This window comes from Acomys minous, assembly GCF_964271855.1.
Source record: "Acomys minous genome assembly, chromosome: 12".
NCBI classification, from domain to species: Eukaryota; Metazoa; Chordata; class Mammalia; order Rodentia; family Muridae; genus Acomys; species Acomys minous.
The window spans coordinates 71,937,757-71,958,034 of record NC_140493.1 but is presented as its reverse complement, the minus strand read 5'-3'; the positions used below and the strand labels follow the sequence as shown (position 1 = coordinate 71,958,034).

Here is a 20,278-nt window from a genome sequence, read left to right as displayed (position 1 = left end):
TACCTATATATATATCAACAAGGTATATCAACAAGTGAGGTTAACTGGATGCGCCAGACACAAAGCCCACCAGGACTTAATCAAAGAAATATATTTGCAGTCACATCTACAGACTAGCAATGGCAGACTAGCAATGAAATTAAACCGATCACCTATACTCTAGGCAAAACCCTGGACCTACTAGCTTAGCATGTGAATTCTACATAAATATAAAGATCCAATGCCAGTATTTCCTAAAGTGGAGAGCACTTACTAATTTGCAAAGCCAGCAACACACCAATACAAACCTGTATTAAAAAAACATCGGGCAGTGGTGGTACACGCCTTTAATCCCAACGCTTGGGAGGCAGAGGCAGGAGGATCTCTATGAGTTTGAGGCCAGCCTGGTTTACAGAGAGAGTTCCAGGACAGCTAGAGCTGTTACACAGAGAAACCCTGTCTCGGGGGGTGGGGGGGTGGGAAATCCTCAAAATCAGGACAGCTGAGATGGCTTAGCAGGGAAATGCATTCACTGTGCAATCCTGGTAACCTGAGTTTGGTTGTCAGAACTCAGTAAAAGCAGAAGCAGAGAACCAACTCCACAGAGTTTTCCCCTGGCCTCCACGTGCACAGCCCCCTGCAATATGATGATGGAGGAGGAGGAGGAGGAAAATCGTCAACAAGATGCCAACTAAGCATAGCATATTAAAAGATGACTTGCCGCCGGGCGTGGTGGCGCACACCTTTAATCCCACCACTCAGGAGGCAGAGGCAGACGGATCACTGTGAGTTTGAGGCCAGCCTGGTCTACAAAGGGAATCCAGGACAGCCAAGGCTACACAGAGAGACCCTGTCTCGAACAACAACAACAACAATACAATAAATAAATAAATAAATAAAATAAAAAGATTATTTGCCAGTTTGCCAATCCCAAATGGAATTTGTTCCGGGAATGCAAGGATGGTTTGATATAGGAAGCTGATCCTGAGATTACATGTATGTGCCACTGTGCCTGGTTACAGCCCCTGATTTTTTTTTCCTGTCTCTCTGTGTATGTGTGAGTGTATGTGCATTTTCATGGGTGTACAGGTACACATGCTTGAGCATGCAGAAGTCAAGCTCAAGTGTCCTTTCTTATGGGACATCCGTTTTGTTTTGTGAGCTGAGATCCCTTTCGGGACATGGGGCCTGCCAACCCCAGAGGTTGAGTTCTCAGCCCACAGCACGTGGAAGCAAGGAAGCATTCACCCTCCTCTGAACTGGTGCTCCATTCAGGTGGTGAGCAGACCAGAGACCCAGGGGCTGCCCAGATTGTAAATATGCAAGTCAGATTCCTGCTGTCAGCAAAATGCAACAAGCTCAAATGGAACAACAGCTGGACGGGAAGAGAGTGGTTGGTTGCTCAGGCAACTGCCTCTAGCCATCTCTGTAGCTAATAGGCGGTGGTGATGGCCAGGGCACCCACAGACTGAGGCATCAGACTGCCCCATTTGTCTCCTGATTCTGCCTCGGGGTTCTCTGATTCTTAGATTTGTCCATTGTCAAACTCTACAGGGCTCCCGGGAGCGTCACTTGAAATGTGAAATTTTCAAGTGGAAAAATCTCCTGTGCCCAGCGCTGCTCAGAATGCAACCCGGCATCGGAGCAACACTGGCTTCTTTTCTCGGGGGCAGTTACAGGGCACACAGGGGGACTGTGTCCCCTGAAGCTGGGTAAAAGGACAAACAGGAAAATATTAGCAGCGTAGGCAGGCGTGACCTCTGTAAAACACCGTAGCATCCGTCATTTGTCATTGTTCCTCCCAGCAGAGATAAGAGCTTCACGTGGGGGCTGGAGAGATGGCTCAGAGGTCAAGAGCACTGGCTGCTCTTCCAGAGGTCCTGAGTTCAAATTCCCAGGCAACCACATGGTGGCTCACAGCCATCTATGATGAGATCTGGTGCCTTCTTCTGGCCAGGCCGAATACTGTATACATAACAATAAAGAAATAAATCTTTGAAGAAAAACAAAGAGAGCTTCACAGGGGAAGCATGCTGCCCTGTTGACAGGATTGCTTACGGTTTGCAGGTGCTTTACAGCTGGGGGCGTGGGCTCAGTTGGTAGAGTGCCTGCCTAGCATGCATGAAGTGCTGGGTTCCATTCCTAGTGCTAAATACACAGGCACAAGCGGTGCTGTGCCCTGTAATCCCAGCACTCAGGAGGTGGAGGCAGAAAGTTCAGAAGTTCATTGAGTTTGAGACCAGTGTGTGTTAGGATTCTGCTTCAGTCTGCCTACCTGTGATGTCACTGCTTACCGCCACGGGGGCGTGGCCCTGCCCTGGGCTGTATAAAAGACACTCTCCACCTGGTGCCTGCTCTCTCTCTCCCTCCCTCTCTCCCTCTCCCCCTCTCCCTCCCTCCCTCCCTCTCCCCCTCTCCCCCTCTCCCTCCCTCTCTCCATGTGTGTCTCCAGAGACGGTTCCTGTATCTCCTTATTTAAGCCTCTTAAGTGGATCTGTTGCGTGGTGTGATTCCGTCCCTCTGTACAGCTCCACCACTCACCTCTAACCTCCATCACCCACTTTTAACATTTGCTGCCCAACATCGGGGAGGCCCTTCTGCTGGAGATCAGCTTGGAACTCAAGAGTTCCGCCTGTGTTAATCCCCAAGTGCCAGGATTATAGATGTGTACCACCATGCCCTGTCACAGAGATCTGCCTGTCTCTGCCTTCTGAGTGCTGGGATTAAAGCCATGTGCCACTGTGCTTTGTTTAATTATTTCATTCCAATTTTAGTTAAAAAAAAAATCTTTAAACATCTTAAACAAAAATTAATCAAGGAAACAAGAAAAATTTAAGATCTGGTAGTTAACTACATTCCCTAGTCTAGTTTAGAAATCTATCAGCCTCCTAGTTCTGCCTCTCCAAATAGCCACGTGTCTGTAGCCATCTCTGTTCTGTAGGAGTCAAGCACACAGATCACTAGGAGCAGTGTCTGTAAAATTATCTGGGCCGAGGAAAGTTTAGCTAGTTGCATCTAAGCTGGAAACTCCCAGCTGTAAATGTTTGTTTCCAAGGACAAAACTAGTTTATCTCTCTTTTTTGAGAATCTAAAAATTTTAGAAATATCTCAAGTAAACATTAAGCAAAGAAACAAGAAAATTATAAATACCTTGTGGCTAAGGAGCTTGTAATTAATTCCATTTCCTAGGACAGTTTGGAAAACTGTTAGTCACTTACAAGCAAAAAACTAAGCAAGAAACTCTATTCCTTAGACCGTACTTCTCCAACCGGCCACGTGTTTGCAGCCATGCCTGTTCCTCAGGATCAGCCTCCTCTTCAGGAGAGAGAGGTGTAGCATCAGGAGAGGGCTGTTGGAAACCCCTTAAGACAGGATAAATTGACTTTGGAGGGGCAGAGGGTGGAGGGTTAAGGTCCACCCCCTTTTAAAAACATCATCAGGCATTGGAATAGAAACTGAAGGACAATTAGAAGTATGGGGGAGGGATAGGAGTCTGTCTTTCACTATTAGATCTAAGATATTCCTCTGAAGCCTGAACAACCTTATTAACGTCAGGCTGGAAAAAATGAACCTGAATAAGATCATTAATGAGATTCCAGTAAAATATGGCAGACACTGGGACCTTTTCAGGCCCAAAAGACCTATAATAATCACAAAGGCAATCCCCCACTCGTTGCCAGAGTTTTTCATCCACAGTGCCTTCTTGGGGAAAGCGAGGTCAAATATCATCGATAAAGAGGAAAAATTTTTACTAAGTCCTTTTTCTTTACCTGTATTCCTCATGTCTTGAGGGAGGTTTTGAGTCCCTTAATAAATAATTCATGTTTCTGAGTGACTGTCCCATGTGTGTGTCACCATCGCTTACCTTGGTCGATCTGTCTCACGATTGGGGGAGTCGTGGTGATCCAAGTCGATCTGTCTCAAGGGCACGAAGTCCGTGGTGATCCAGGGTGACCAGCCGGTCCAGAAGGGCAATGGACAGGTGAGTGCTCCGTTCCTCGCCCTCCAGTCATTGGGCGCCACTTGACCTGGCCTGCTGGGGTTCCACTAAATGCTCGGGAAGAGAGAATTCTCCTGTATAGGGACAGAACACAAGACATGAAGAAGAAGAAGAGCAAATCTTTGATCAAGCTCTCAAACTTTATTGTTCAGGCAGAAGGTTTTATAAGGCAGGGGGCAGAGAAGCATATTGCTATGGCAACCCAGCTTCAGGCTATCTCAAGACTCGAGGAATTCCAATCAGGTCACAACATTCTGCCACACCGAATATTTTGCTATCTTTATCTAATCTAACTGCTAAACTACAACAGGGTGGCTCCATCTAAATCTTTTTATTTTTTTTTTAATTTTTTTATTAATTTATTCTTGTTACATCTCAATGGTTATCCCATCCCTTGTATCCTCCCATTCTTCCCTCCCTCCCATTTTTCCCTTATTCCCCTCCCCTGTAACTGCCGAACCACGACAGGGTCAGTTGGTTTCTGGTAAATGACAGACTGCTGGAGAAATAGGAACCTAGGCTCTGACAAGATGGCTGAACACTGGCCATATGGCCTACCATTCCCAACAGCGATCCTTACCAGATTACCCAATAAAAACCACTAGAATCCTCTCTTTCCATCACGGACCCACCCACCTGCCCGCTTACAGATCCACTCCTGAATCCTGATTCCAGTTGCTCATACCCACTTCCTTCACAGCAGGTTTATAGGTAATAATTTGCATAACCACCAACCCTTTAATTACCCTATGGAAGGAAAGGTCCCCTTCATCCCAGGTTAGGAGAACAGTGGGATTCCTGGTGTGCACAGGTGCTCAGTAGATGTTGTAAGACTTGTTGGCTTCTTCTGGAAAGACTCTCTCTTTCCTCCAGGAGACACTCCCCAGGGGCCAGATAGGCTCCTGAAGAGTTTGTGAGGCTCAGGGACGACCTTCTTCTTTACTGGACCACGAGAGAAAACCTGGCACCTGGTGGCCATCTGTGCTGAGCAAGTAAGAGATTCTTTAGGATGCATTGCTGTCCCAGCACTTGGGAGGTGGAGGCAGGTGGATAGGCTTGAGTTCCAGGCCAGCCTGGTCTCTTAAGTGAGTCAAGGACAGCCAAGGCTCCACGGAGAAACTCTGTCTCAAAAAAACAAAACAGAACAGAACAACAACAACAAAGCCAGGCATGGTGGCACACGCCTTTAATCCCAGCACTTGGCAGGCAGAGATAGGCGGATCACTGTGAATTCCAGGCCACCCTGGTCTACAAAGCAAGACCTGGACAGCCAAGATAACATGGAGAAACCCTGTCTCTCCAACAAACAAAAACAAAACCAACTGGCTAAGACAATAGACACTGCCCAGGTCTATACCCAAGATTCCCAGGGAGTGGCCACAAATTATGCTAATCAGGTGCTTGTGAAGGCAAATCCCACAAGACTACATACTACCTGCCTTTGCTCAGTTGGGGGCAAGTGTACATCCTGATGTTCTTCCTGCTTAAGTACCTCCCACCTACATGTGCTCAAGCACAGCTGCCCCTGTGCAGTTGGGGTGCAAGAGTCCGAAAATTGCTAAAGGAAGACCCCAGAGTCAAATAGCAAGTAAAAACAAAGAGCACTTACTCTGGAGAAACAGCCTGCATGCAGGGGTCAACGATTTATATAAAATGGCGGTGACCCCCAAGGGGGAGCTCACAGGCTCTTTTAAAGGCTTCTAGGGAAATCCTGTCTGTGGCTGTGTGACTCGAGCTGGGATTGGCCTGTGCCTGTGGAGGCTATACATGACGACATGACACTGGCCATGAGCCTTTTTAGTAGTGTCCAGTTCTCTCACAGGCAACCAGCCTTGTTTACAGAAGTGAAAATACATGACCTGTTATCTTACATGAGCAGCCCCCCCCAACATTCCAGGAAGTTACCTAACCTTGGGCAAGTGGGCTTACAAGGTAGAGAGACATTTTTGTTTCATAGATCTTTTAAGCATGGTAATTGAAACGTAAAACATAACTTTGGCCCTCACAGCATCATCCTGAATGTGTAACTTGAGGGGACGATAGTTTTGAGAAATGCTAATTTCCAGTCACACCCTCCAATTACACAGCCCTGTTGAAACTGCTGGCTCACTCTCTTTGGGGCTTCATTACCCTAACCGTCCCTCCCTAACCACAGCTGGCGTGTTTGCTTAAGGCTTGTTGGAGCTCTATGCCACTGATAGCTGTCCCCTCCCCCCACACTCTGTTCCTGGAAACCAGTTGATGCCTGGCTCTCCCTGCGGGTTTGTCCCTGAAAGATCCAAAGGACAGGCTGGAATGAGACTTTGTCCCTGCTCTACCTCACAAAGGGATCCTGGGTCCCTCCTCTCTGGTGTGTGCTTCCCACCTGCTCAGTTTCAATTCCCCTAGGCCAGAAGCAGCTGCCCAGAGCAGGAAGTGTGGGTCTGTGGTGCCGGTGGTTCATGATGTGTGTGTCCTGGACTTCCCCCATCCCCCAAAGCCAACCTCGCTGCTCCTCTGGTTTCCCTGCACATGACTTCAGTGTCATCGGTCACATGAAACGGTGCCCTGTGATTAACAAGGCACACATGTAAACACCAGAAGAGGCAGCAGCTGGGAAGCTGAGGCATTGCTGTGAGTGTGAGGCCATCCTGGGTTATCCAAGGATACCCTGTCCCCACAAACCAAAAGTTGGAAGAGGAGCTTCTGTGGGGCAGTGAGAAGACAGGAGTCCTGTCCTAGTGATGCCTGTTACCCGCTGTCTGTCAGCAACCCAGGGATCTGGCCCCCAGTTCCTCACTAAGGTGCTTTGCGGGGGTATGGCTACCCTCTTCCCTGGTGGTCCCATGGAGTTAAGAAAAATCAACAGACACTAAAAGGGCCCATTTGAGATGGAGGATGACACAGAGAGGCATGAGTTTTGTTTTTTCATGGTTGAAGGAACCAGCCCCACCTCCTTAAGGACCCCCATTAAGGCCAAAGTCTGGGAGAATGTAGAAGCTGGCCTACTCAGTCCTCCCTTAAGGACCTCCATTAAGGCCAAAGTCTGTAAATCTCCTCTGCTGAAGACTACTTTAACACTTCCCTTCTCTGCCAGTAAAACAACTCCAAGAGGAGCCACAACTGATAACTGACCCCAGCCACCTGCCAGGGCAGAGTGTCACAAGAGTTAAAGAAATATACTGTTTAAACTAACAACACAGCCAGCTCACCTCAAAAAAGTCCAAACATACTATATCTCCTAGTCAAGCTGACCAGCAAATGATCTGGCACACACCAACAACAAATTAGGGGAAGCCAGGCGGAAGTTCCTAAATGCCCCCTGTGACTGCTTCAACCAATCTTTTCCGTAGGTCAACTTGCCCCTCCACCCATTACCCACCCATGAAACACCAAGGCTTGTAACTCCTTGCTTGCAGCTTTTCTGCCCAAATGCCAACCAACCACATACTGTAAAGCTCATGTGTTTGTCTAAAACCTATAAAAACCCTACGAATTTGCTGTTCAGGGTTGCCTCACTCTGATGTGTGGGTAGACCCCAGTGCCCTGGAACAATAAACCTCTTGCTTTTGCGTCGATCCGGTCTCCATCTGTCATATGGGTGCTTCTAGAAATATATTCCCCTGACTCGAGTCCTACATGGAGAGATGTCGGGAAACCCTGCTGTTAAGGTTGCTGCCTGCCATGACAGGAAGGCCCTAAGCTCTGGATAAAATGGAGGACTACCTTTGTTAGTGAGGCTTTTTCTTATCTGCCTGGGGATCCTGGAACCCCCTCCCCCACACACACCCTCTACCTGAGGAATGTCACTTAGTCCTTAGGGAAATCACAGGTTCAACTTCAAAGAACTCTTTGAACTCTCATTCCTGATGTTGCTACATCCCTATGTCTGTGAGTCAGGCCGCTGAGCCTGCAGGAGGCGGACGAGCAGTCCAGCCTCTGCTGGGAAGGACAAGCTGGGCAAAATGCTGACCGACACCAAGGTTAAGAATAGGCCCAGACCCAGCACTCCGGAGGCAGAGGCAGGAGGATTGCTGTGAGTTCGAGGCCAGCCTGGTCTACAAAGCGAGTCCAGGACAGCCAAGGCAACACAGAGAGACCCTGTCTGGGAAAACCAAAAAAAAAGAAAAGAAAGAAAAAAAAGAATAGACCCAGAAGCATTTCGTGGGATGGCCTTGGTCCAGTGAAAGTCTACACCCTAGTACTCATAGACCCAGATGCTCCTAGCAGGAAGGACCCAAAAAAAATCAGGGAGTGGCATCATTTTCTATGGTCAACATGAAGAGTAATGATGATATCAGCAGTGTAGCCGGGCGGTGGTGGCGCACGCCTTTAATCCCAGCACTCGGGAGGCAGAGGCAGGCGGATCGCTGTAAATTCAAGGCCAGCCTGGTCTACAAAGTGAGTCCAGGACAGCCAGGGCTACACAGAGAAACCCTGTCTTGAAAAACCAAAAAAAAAAAAAAAAAAAAAAAAAAAAAAAGATATCAGCAGTGGCACGGTCCTGTCAGATTCCGTGGGCTCTGGGCCTCCCAGTGGCACACACCTCCACCACCAAGTCTTCCTGGTGTATGAGCGGGGACAAGACACTGTGCTGCGATGAAGCGGTCCTCAGCAACAGGTCTGGAGACCACCGCGGCGAGTTCAAGGCAGTGGCCCTTCCGCCGGAAGTATCTATCACCTGGGAGCCTGGGTGGCGGGCACGTGCTACCAGGCAGAGTGGGATGACTAGGTGCCCAAGCTGTATGAGCAGCTGTCTGGGAAGGAGGGGTGCAGCAGAGGCCAGCAGTCCTGGGGACCTCCCTCTACCCCCACCCCCAAAAGTATTGTCAAGCCGTGCAAAGCATGCCTAACCATGAGTTTCGACGCCCTCACAGGGAGTCCCGAGCTGTGCTGGGATAGTGGTTTAGGGAGAGTTTTCACGCTGCCCATCCTTATGATCCTAGACACATCCCAGTTTGTTAGGCTCCAACGGCGGTGTTGGGGTGGGGGGAGGTGTTTGGTATTCTGATGGGGCCGTTATATTGTTGATTTAAGACGAGCAACTCTGAAAAAGAAGACTTTCTGCCGGGACCAGGACCAGGTCCAGGTCCACAGGACGAGGGCCAGCGCTAGTGTTAGCTGATGGTTTAACAAGGAGACTCAGTCCAGCACCAGGCAGTGGCATCTTTTGAGGTGTCTTGAGGGTCCTGTCCTACAACTGAGGGGCAACCCAAGGCTTCCATCTCAGCTAAGCCGTGACCGTTCAGCCTGGTCTGGTGGCTGCACAGGTGGTGATGTCCTGTGGCTCTAAAGAACAGGGCATGGCCATGGAGAGAGACCCTGCTAAGCTCATTGCTTTTCACTGGAGTTGCCAGGTGTGTGAATCCTGCTCATCATCAAGTAAAAAATAAAGACATTGGATTCAGACACAAAACAAACAAAATTCAACAAGCACCTGGGATTCCTGAATGCCTCTCCGTGTAAATGAGGCGTCTCAGTTTCTTAGCTTTCCAGCCAATGATTTTTTTTTTTTACCCACCCTGGATATCCCTACCCCCTCCCCAAAGTTCTACCTAACCCTCATTCACCCCAATGATCTGCCTCCCTGAAGCTGATGCCAAAGGGTCGTCGTTTCCGTCCATATTCTTGGCGCTTCCGGACTACAGTCCTTTGCCCCTGCGCCACTTGCTCTGTGGACCAGTGTCAACAGCCTTCGAGATGGAGGGTGGGGCAAGATCTTTAAGATACATATAGAAAAGCTGGAGAGATGGCTCAGCTCTTGCAGAGGACCTGCACTTGATTGCCAGCACCCACGTGGTTGCTCACAATGATCCGTAACTCCCGTTCCAGTAACTCCAGATCCGACACCACCCTCTTCTGATTCCCATGGGCATTGCACAACAGATGCAATAAACAAATGCAGACAAAACACTTATATACATAAATACAAATAAATATTTTTTTTAATTTAAAATATGGCAGGAGCTGAATGCCCTCTTTCTTTCTTTCTTTCTTTCTTTCTTTCTTTCTTTCTTTCTTTCTTTCTTTTTTAAGTTGCTTTGCACCTTAACCAATGAATAAAAAACACAGGCTCAGCTGGTGTGGTGACCCACGCCTCTAAATCACAGTGCTTGGAAGACAGAGGCAGGAGGATTGGGAGTTTAAGGCTACATAGTGAGCTTAGAGATAAAAAGCCTAGACTACATAAGACCTTGTGTCAAAAACAAGACAAAGACAAGACATAAAGAAAAGCACAGAAATCAAGCTATAGAGTTAATTTGCTGATGTTGATAGCACTGCAGTGGGGCCCAGGGCTACTTCATGCTAGGCCAACTGCTCTACCATAGAGCCACACCATCAGCCCCAAAACACATTTAAGGTGGATTTGCGTGTGTGTGTGTGTGTGTGTGTGTGTGTGTGTGTGTGTGTGTGTATGTGTGTGTATGTGTAAATTACTGTGTTTAAGAGATTTATACAATAAAAGCCTCTACCTTATAGGCCCCACTTGTTCAAGGTCAGAAAACTTCCTAGAATGCTCTAGAATTCTGTGGTTCTTGTAAGATAATAAGCCGTGTATTTTTACTTCTTTAAACTAGGAGCTGGGCGGTGGTGGCTCATGCCAACACTACACAAAGAGACCCTGTCTCGAAAAACCAAAAACAAACAAACAAAACAAACTTCTGTAAACAAGGTTGGTTGCCCTAACTACACAGGATGTGCTTGACAGCGTGTAGGTGGGAGTCACCTAGGCAGGAAGTATGTTGGGGTATATGCTTGGCCCCAATTGGATGAAGGGGGAAAGTATATAGCCTTGTGAGTTTTGCCTCTGTAAGCACCTAACTAACATAATTTGTAGACATGCTCTGGGATGGACCTGGCCAGTATTTAATAAAGCTTGTTTCAAATTTGGCTTAAAAAATTGTCTTTTTTTTTTCTTTCTTCTACCTGAGACAGGATTTCTCTGTTATCGAAGTCCAGCTTTCATATCAACTGGGGAAAACCGAGGTGGGACATGAATCCTGTGTTTGACTGCCTGGTGACGCTGTAGACTTTCTCTGAGGGCAATCTTCCAAGCCAGAACTGATAGTTACTGGCAGTAGCTTCCACAGATGGTGGCAAGCTGGGGCTAGGACTGATGGCTCCTAGCAGGGCTAGAGCTGATGGTGGTAAGCATCTAAAAAGAAAAGAGAAAGAAGGAGAGAAAAGAAACACACACACACACACACACACACACACACACACACACACGACAACGAAGTAAGACAGACTCCAGCAAGTAGGTTTAAACAAGCTGCTTCTTTTTATTATTATCTCCTTATTTTTATCCATTTTCTTATCCATTTTCTCATCCTTCTCACAGTCTATATACCCCACCACACAAAATCTTTCAAGCAGAACAAAAATCACAATGTGTTTACATTCCATCTCTCTATAAATAAATGATTACAATGGATAGACAGGAGAAAATCATGTTTGCCAATACCTTCACGTGATCAAATGTTTTACGTATTATGGGTGAGGAACAAACATGAATAACAAGTTATTTTTTAGAACCCACATACATTTGCACATAAGCAACTTCTTACATATTAACAGAGTATAAGCAAGCGAGGGAATTTCTCAGCCAGCTTTTCTCTACTGGCGGGCTGCAATTTTTGGTTACAAAGAAGGAATCAATTATCTTAAGAAGCAATCTTATGAAGATCTTAAAAGAATCACAAATCTAAACTCCCATATAAAAATCACCAACTATCTCTACTTTAAGTCCTAAAGGTGCTCATCCACTCATTAATATGTTTTATTAAATCATATCAGGAAGCTGAAGGCAGAAAAATAGAATAAGGAAATCAATCGTCATCTCAGTCACCAGCTCAGCTTGAGTCACGTCAGCCAATGCTGTTATGGACCATTGTTCTTGCTTTGCCAACCTCAAAAGGTCCCTAGTTTTACTGATAAGAACGTACATTCTCCTAACCTCAATTGTCCCCTAAGATTTCCTGCATCAGGGCCAACAGCAAAAACATCTTTACCTTACTTTGCCAAACAATCTATTTTCCCCTAAGGTTTTCTACATTAGAGCCACTAGCAAAATCATCTTTACCTAACCTTGTTGAACAATCCAAATCTTTCCTAAGGATAGTGATCATTGTTAACAATCTACATCCGTAGGTTTTTTTTTCAGAGATGGTGAATCATTAATCTGCTCCAGCAGCAATGCCTGAAACAGATCAAGCATGGTTACTGCGTGTGCCAATGATACTGCCCAGTGAGGGGCTGGGGGCCCCCTTTATATAGTGCTCACACAATTCACATATTAAGGGGACCATAAGGACCGCAAAGGTAACAAGCAGAGCTGTGCTCCATAACAGCATAAAGTCCCCAGGACACGCAGTTCTCAGGGTTATGCCTCGCCGAGACACACCCATTGTGGGTTTGCTAACAGGTGGGCCGCATTCCATGAGCTCCACAGTTGTTTTGCTTTTCCTCTTGCACGGATCCCAACACTCTGTGTAGCCCTGGCTGTCCTGGACTTGTAGACCAGGCTGGCCTCAAACTCACAGTGATCAGCCTGCCTCTGCCTCCTGAGTGCTGGGATTAAAGGCATGCGCCATCATGCCCGGCTTAAAAAAAATTCGTTCTTGCCTGGTGATATTATCACCTTTCTCCATATTGAGAATCATCACCTCAGAAGGGTCCTTTATGCCACTACTACCCAGTCAGCCTGCATTCTTCCCAGGTGTAACTAGTGCTCAATATTTTTTTTTTCATGGCAGGGCTCAGAAGAGCCACAACACAGGGACAGCAGGATGGCTCAGTGGGTAAAGATGCCTGCTTGCTGACTCCCACTAATTGTCCTGTACCTCCCATGCCTGCTATGGCTTGCATATTCCCCTCCCCCACGACACCCAAAATAAACAAATGTAACAATGTTTTTAAAGAATCCAAACTATAAGAGTCTCTTGAAATTTTTACATTGATACAAAACACTGTGTTCTAGTAGCTGACAAACTTTTTGTTTGTTTGTTTTGTTTTGTTTTTTTTCGAAACAGTGTTTCTCTGTGTAGCCTTAGCTGTCCTGGATGACCCGGATGGGTCGAACTTACAATCACCCACCTGCCTCTGCCTCCCTGAGTGCTGGGATTAAAGGAGTGCACCAATGCACCTGGCTAAGATGAAGGCTCTTAAATACTATGTCGAGAAAGTCCAATTTTAGTCCCTTTATAGTTGCTAAAACATAAAAAGTTGGGGATTGACAAGCTCAGTGTGGAAACTCACAGTGGAAGGAAAACACCTGTAGAAACTGACGACATGACCATTCCGAGGTACGGTCAGCGGGAAGGCTTGCGTTGTAGAGCTGAGAGAGAACAGGCACAGGCATCTGGAAGAGTATAGAGCAGAGAGAGAAAGAAGTAGACTGACCATGGCCAGCAGACTAGGCATGGCCAGGGCTCTCTGAGAGAGAGAGGAGAGTGTGGTAGGGGACAGAGAACAGAGAAAACATAGTGAGAGAGGCAGGAGCAGGACACACACACAGATGTGGGGGCACACACAAAGACATGGGGGCACACACACAAACATGGGGGCACACACAGAGACATGAGGGCACACACAAAGACATGGGGGCACACACAAAGACATGGGGGCACACACAAAGACATGGGGGCACACACAAAGACATGGGGGCACACACAAAGACATGGGGGCACACACAAAGACATGGGGGCACACACAAAGACATGGGGGCACACACACAAACATGGGGGCACACACACAAACATGGGGGCACACACAGAGACATGAGGGCACACACAGAGACTTGGGGGCACACACACAGACATGGGGGCACACACAGAGACTTGGGGGCACACACACAGATGTGGGGGTGCACACACAGACATGGGGGCACACACAGAGACATGGGGGCACACACACAGATGTGGGGGCACACACACAAACATGGGGGCACACACAGACATGGGGGCACACACAGAGACATGGGGGCACACACACAGATGTAGGGGTGCATACACAGACATGGGGGCACACACAGAGACTTGGGGGCACACACAGAGACATGGGGGCACACACACAGATGTGGGGGCACACACACAAACATGGGGGCACACACAGAGACTTGGGGCACTTACACAGACGTGGGGACACACACAGACATGGGGGCGCACACACACAGACATGGGGCACACACACAGACGTGAGGGCACACACACAGACGTGAGAAGGTAAGAAGGCTGGGATGCTAGCATGACCTTTGGAATGTGTAGTTACTTGTGATACTGAAGGGGCCTGGGAACCCACATGGACTGTGACATGCTGATAAGCACCACGGTCATATGTTAATGGGAGAGCCCTATGCCCCTTCTACCAAAAAAGGGGGAAATGGCTCCTTTTGGCATGTGGGAACCAATTTCACAAGTTTCTGAGGAAGGCTGGGTTTTATCTGACCTCCAGAAACCCCTCTATAGTCCAGGCTGAGCACATTTCCGATATTTGCGTTGCCTTTTTTTTTTTTTTTTTTTTTTTTTTTTTTTTTTGGTTTTTCAAGACAGGGTTTCTCTGTGTAGCCTTGGCTGTCCTGGACTTGATCTGTAGACCAGGCTGGCCTTGAACTCACAGCGATCCACCTGCCTCTGCCTCCCGAGTGCTGGGATTAAAGGCTTGTGTCACCACACCCTTGACCAAATAAAAATCCCAGCACTTGGGAGGCAGAGGCAGGGTGGATCTCTGTGAGTTTGAGGATAAGCTGGTTTACAAAGCAAGTTCAGGACAGCTAGAGCTGTTTCAAAGAGAAACCCTCTCTCGAAAAACCAAAAGAAAGTCAAGGTTTTCAAATAATATATTTGTTGTAGTATAAACTGGAGCAATGTGAATATTCACATAATCTTTTGATTACCATGAACTTGTAATTTTACATACATGATATTTTTTGTTTGTTTGTTTGTTTGTTTTTCCAAGACAGGGTCTCTCTGTGTTAGCCTTGGCTGTCCTGGACTCACTTTGGAGACCAGGCTGGCCTCGAACTCACAGCAATCCGCCTGCCTCTGCCTCCCAAGTGCTGGGATTAAAGGCGTGAGCCACCATGCCCAGCCATACATGATATTTTTTATTAGATTTATTTATTCATTTTTTGTTTGTTTGTTTTTTGAGGCAGGGTTTCTCTGTGTAGGCTTGGCTGTCCTGGACTCACTTTGGAGACCAGGCCTTGAACTTACAGAGATCTGCCTGCCCCTGCCTCCCAAGGACTGGGATTAGAGGCATGCACCACCACTACCAGGCTCCAAAATCTCAATCTTTATTATAAATAATTGCACTGAATATGTCCATTTAAAAGTTTTATTTGGGTTGGGCCTTTAATTAAAGGCCTGCGCCACCATGCCCAGCTTTTATTTGTTATTGTATGTGTGTGGGTGTTTGTTTGAACAAATGTATGTGCACCACAAGCTTGCCTGGTGCCCCTGCAGGTATCGTTTCTGAAGGTTGTGAGCTGTCATGTGGACGATAAGAGTTGAACCTGGGTCTTTTGCAAGGGAAGTAAACGCAAGGGCGGGTGATGGTGGCGCCCACCTTTAATCCCAGCACTTGGGAGGCAGAGTCAGCCAGGTCTACAAAGCAAGTCCAGGAAAGCCAAGACTACAGAGAAACCCTGTCTCAAAGAACCAAAGAGAGAGAGAGAGAGAGAGAGAGAGAGAGAGAGAGAGAGAGAGAGAGAGAGAGAGAGAGAGAGTTGGGCACTGGGGGCGGGGAGGGGAGCAAATGCTTGAGCCATCTCTCCAGCCCCTACAACTTTTATTGAGTAGGAAAAAAAAAGTGAGTCAGATGTGGTGGTGCCCACCTTTAATTCCCTCCACTCCCGAGGCAGAGTTAGTCGGATCTCTGAGTTTAAGGCCAGCCTGGTCTACATAGTGAGTTCCAGGACAGCCAGAGCTGCACTGAGAAACCCTGTCCCCAAAACAAAAGAAAAAAAAAAGATGTGTTTCAGCTGAGGCACTGGGACTTTTCCATGAGAAAGTATTGCATGGGCGAGCTCTAGTCCAGCCAATGGCAAACCTCAGACCCTGTCTCGAAGATAAATAAACACTTCCAATAGAAACGTGCTTCTGCCGTTCTGGAAACAATAAATCAGCTGATTCTAATTTTTACATGAAAAGACTAATAGGCCTGGGCGGCTCACTGTTACAGCGCTTGGCAGACAGCCTTGAGTTTGTTCCCAGTGCCCCTCCCCCACCACACAGGACACACTATCTGGATGAGTTCAAATGATCTCGAGTTCATTTGTTTGGTTTGGGGTTTCTGTTTGTTTGTTTGGATGGTTTGGTTTTTCAAGACAGGGTTTCTCTGTGTAGCCCTGGCTGTCCCTGGACTCGCTTTGTAGACCAGGCTGGCCTCGAACTCACAGAGATCCGCCTGCCTCTGCCTCCCGAGTGCTGAGATTAAAGGCGTGCGCCACCACAGCCCGGTTTACATTTTCTTGAAAAAGGACGAATGTGTATTCTTCATGCCATGATGGTGTCCTGACTTGCTATGATGCTGGCAAAACCAGGACAGCAGGATAAAGAAACACACCAATGGAACGGAATACAGTTGATGCCCAGTGAGGCAGCAGTGTGGAAAGGGAAAAAAATTATAGTTGCTTAGGCTGGCTTTAACTCACTACGTAGCCCAGGCTGGCCTCTAATGTAGCCCAGGCTGGCCTCTAATGTGTGATTGTCTTCCTTCAGCTTCCAGAGAGCCCAGGTTACAGACATGAACCATCATACCTAGCAAGAACATTCTTCCTAAAAAACAGCAGTATTGGGGGGGGGGAGAAAAAATGTAGAGTTCGTGCCACATATCAAAAACAAAACAAAAACACAGAAATAGGTTTTTAGAACCCCCTATATAAACTAAAACGCTAAAGCTTTTAGAATAGGACAATAGGAGGGTCCGTGGCCCCCACAGTTAGGCATATCCTTTCTTAGCATCCCAAGATACCAACCTTTTGAATAAAACAGACATCATCAAAATTGGAAGCTTTGGAACACGAACATAGCGTACCAAGCATCTAAGAGGCTGCTGGTATTATCTGAAGCACATAGCAAGTTAAAAGCAGTATTTTCACCAGGCATGGTGGCGCACTCCATTAATCACAGCACTTGGGAGGCATTGGCAGGCAGATCACTGTGAGTTTGAGGCCAGCCTGGCGTGTGAAGTGAGTCCAGGACAGCCAGGGCCACTCAGAGAAACCCTGTCTTGAAAAAACAAAACAAAACCCAGTATTTTCCGGCACCATGTGGCGCACACCTCTAATCTCAGCTCTCAGGAGGTAGAGGCAGGCAGATCGCTGTCAGTTTGAGACCAGCCTGGTCTACAAGTGGAGTCCAGGACAGCCAAGGCTACAGAGAAACCCTGTTTTGAAAAACCAACAAAACAAAACCCAGTAATTTTAGCTTGCTAAAACAGCTAAAAGCAGAGACTGGCCACACTTAGTATGAGCAAGACCAAGTAACAGCTGATATTTTCATCCATCACTGTGAAGATTAATAGGTCAGGTTGAAGCACAAGAACAGGTTTATTGGGTACCACTCTTGGGCAGGTTCACTGGTCCCAGGGAACGAGGCCAGGGAAGTTGTGATGCAGAGGGAGACCCAGAGGAAGGGGAAGAGAAAGGGAGAAAGAGTGTATGCATCCAGGCAGACAGAAGATGCAGGAAGAGAGAGGGGACCAAAATGTCTAGATTATGTTTCAGGGTAGGGGGTGGGGTATGCCAGCCATGCCCTGTAACAGACAGGGACTGAGGGATGCTCACCCACTAGGAAGCTGTCTCAGAAGTTTCTCATTCATAAACCTTCCTTATGACCTAGAAGTTCTATTCCTAGGTGTTCTTCAAAGCAAATATGGGCCTATGGCCAGACGCTGAGTATCTATTATTCGGTTGGTTGAGTGTTTGCTTAGGTGCGGGAAGCCCTGGGTTTTGATTTCCTGAAACACACAAACCTCTCAGTACAGTGGTGGAGGCAGGAGGATCAGGAGTTCAAGGTTATTCTTAGTATTTAAGAGTTCAAGGCCGGCTGGGCTCGGTGGAGCACGCCTTTAATCCCAGTACTTGGGAGGCAGAGGCAGGCGGATCTCTGTGAGTTCGAGGCTTACAAAAGTAAGACCAGGACACAGCCAAGGCTACACAGAGAAACTCTGTCTTGGAAATAAAAAATCCTAGGTCCTCCTCAGTGTTGGGTTTACAGATGTATGCTGACTTTTTGTGTGGATGCCCGGACCTGAACTCAGGTTCTTATGACTGAGTATAAGAAGCATAAAGTGGAGCTGGAGAGATGGCTCAGTGATTAAGAGCACCACCAGCTCTTCCAGAGGTCCTGAGTTCAATTCCCAGCAACCACATGGTGGCTCACAACCATCTATACTGAGGCCTGATGCCCTCTTCTGGCTTGCAAATGTTCATGCAGACAGAACACTATATACATTATAGTAAATAAAATCTTAAAAAAAAAAAATAAAGAAGCATAAAGTGGCCGGGTGTGGTGGCGCACGCCTTTAATCCCAGCACTCGGGAGGCAGAGGCAGGCGGATCGCTGTGCGTTCGAGGCCAGCCTGGACTACAAAGCGAGTCTAGGACAGCCAAGACTACACAGAGAAACCCTGTCTTGAAAAAACAAAAAACAAAAAACAAAAAACAAAAAACAAAAAACAAAAAACAAAAAACAACAAAAAAAGAAGCATAAAGTGGCTACTTTTCTGGTTAAAAACAAATAAACACAAAACAAAATGAGATTTCCTTTATTATGCATGTGTGTACATGTGGAGGCAACAGGGTATGCATACGAGCACCTGGTCCCTGAGGATGTTGGACTCCCTGGAGTTGTCAGCCACCCTACATGGGTGCTGGGCACTGAACTCTCCTCATCCTCTGAAAGGGCAGCAAGTGCCTTAGCTGCCCTTAGCCATCTCACCAGGCCACAGAGGTAGCTTTTTGTACGCTATAAAATATAAAGCCAGGATTCTCTGCAGACTGGCACAGTTCCTTGAATGTATTTCCCTGCTGCAATGATTACTCTAAAAATACATTAGCCTGTGGAATTACAAGTGGACCCTTCTTACAGAGCAGAGGGCCCTGGATCCCTCCTCTGGGGAATGTGGGGGAATGATTGACACATTAGTGATACAGCTGACTGTGACACCTCCAGATCAAAGGTCACCCCTAAGAGGTTTTTGTTTGTTTGTTTGTTCTGTTTTGTTTTGTTTTCCCCTGAACTCACCTGGGCTCATATCTTGGCTCTAGGAAAAAAAAATTTTAAACCTGTGATCTATTGAGGTATTACTACTTAGAAGGAAATATACAGATGTTTCTGATAGGTATAACAGAATGAGCTAACGGTGAGACAAAGCTATGCATAGCTGGGCCTGGTGGCACAGGCCTTTAATCCCAGCACTCGTACTGGGGGCATGGGACAGAGGCAGGTGGTTCTCTGTGAGTTTGAGGCCAGCCTGGTCTACAAAGCAAGTCCAGGACAGCCAGGACTACAAGAAAAACTCTGTCTGGAAACAAACAAACAAAACAAAACAAAACAAGGTTATATATAAATGCAAGTTTATCGGGAGTAGTGGGGGAGAGGGACGGAGGGAGAGAGAAAGAGGCCACAGGCAGAGAGGGTGGAGAGAGGAGAGAAAGGGGAAGAAAAATGTCTGGATTATATATGAGGGCCTCTGGGAGAAAGGAAGCTCTGCCCCTGGGCTGGAAAGGTGGGGCAGAGGACAGGGTATGCCAGCCATGCCCTGCACCAGGTAGGGACCTGACCCAGCGTTTAATGCCTTCAGAAGTCTGCACCCCTCCCAGGCAGCAAGCCCGACGCTAACCTGCTGCTGATGTGCATGGGATTGTCACCACACAGGCTCCGCTGTGTCAGGCTCTTTCATGTACTCCTCACTCCTATGGGGCTGAGGGCTCTTCAAGTGCAGAAATATCCCAGGGAAAACGCTTAGCCATGGAATGGCTGGGGCATAGGGGGAGCAGATGTCTGATGTACCATGGCTGAAGCACTAGTCCTGCGCTGGGTTCTTTTACACCCCAACTTGCAGGGAATGGGGCTTCCGGTTGCCCCAAATCCCAACCTGTTGGTAGTCACCTATCTTGACAAAATTGTCTTTGGTGTCCATGATACCCAGAGAACTGAAGAATTTTCCTTCCATTTTAATCCAACGGGATTGTCTGCTTTGTTTATTTGTTTGTTTTTTGAGGATGGGGTTGTTTTGTTTTGTTTTGTTTTGACACAGGGTTTCTCTGCATAACAGCTCTGATTGTCCTGGATTCGCTCTGTAGATCAGGCTGGC

General features: G+C 47.3%; 1 pseudogene across 1 annotated transcript; it reads left to right on the top strand.

Annotated features, from left to right (window-relative positions):
* Positions 1 to 5,754: 5,754 nt before the first annotated feature.
* Positions 5,755 to 8,860, top strand: LOC311578381 (phosphatidylethanolamine-binding protein 1-like; annotated as a pseudogene). The gene is made up of 5 exons: positions 5,755 to 5,801; positions 7,875 to 7,952; positions 8,108 to 8,274; positions 8,450 to 8,728; positions 8,836 to 8,860. The product of its transcript is annotated as a phosphatidylethanolamine-binding protein 1-like (transcript).
* Positions 8,861 to 20,278: the final 11,418 nt, after the last annotated feature.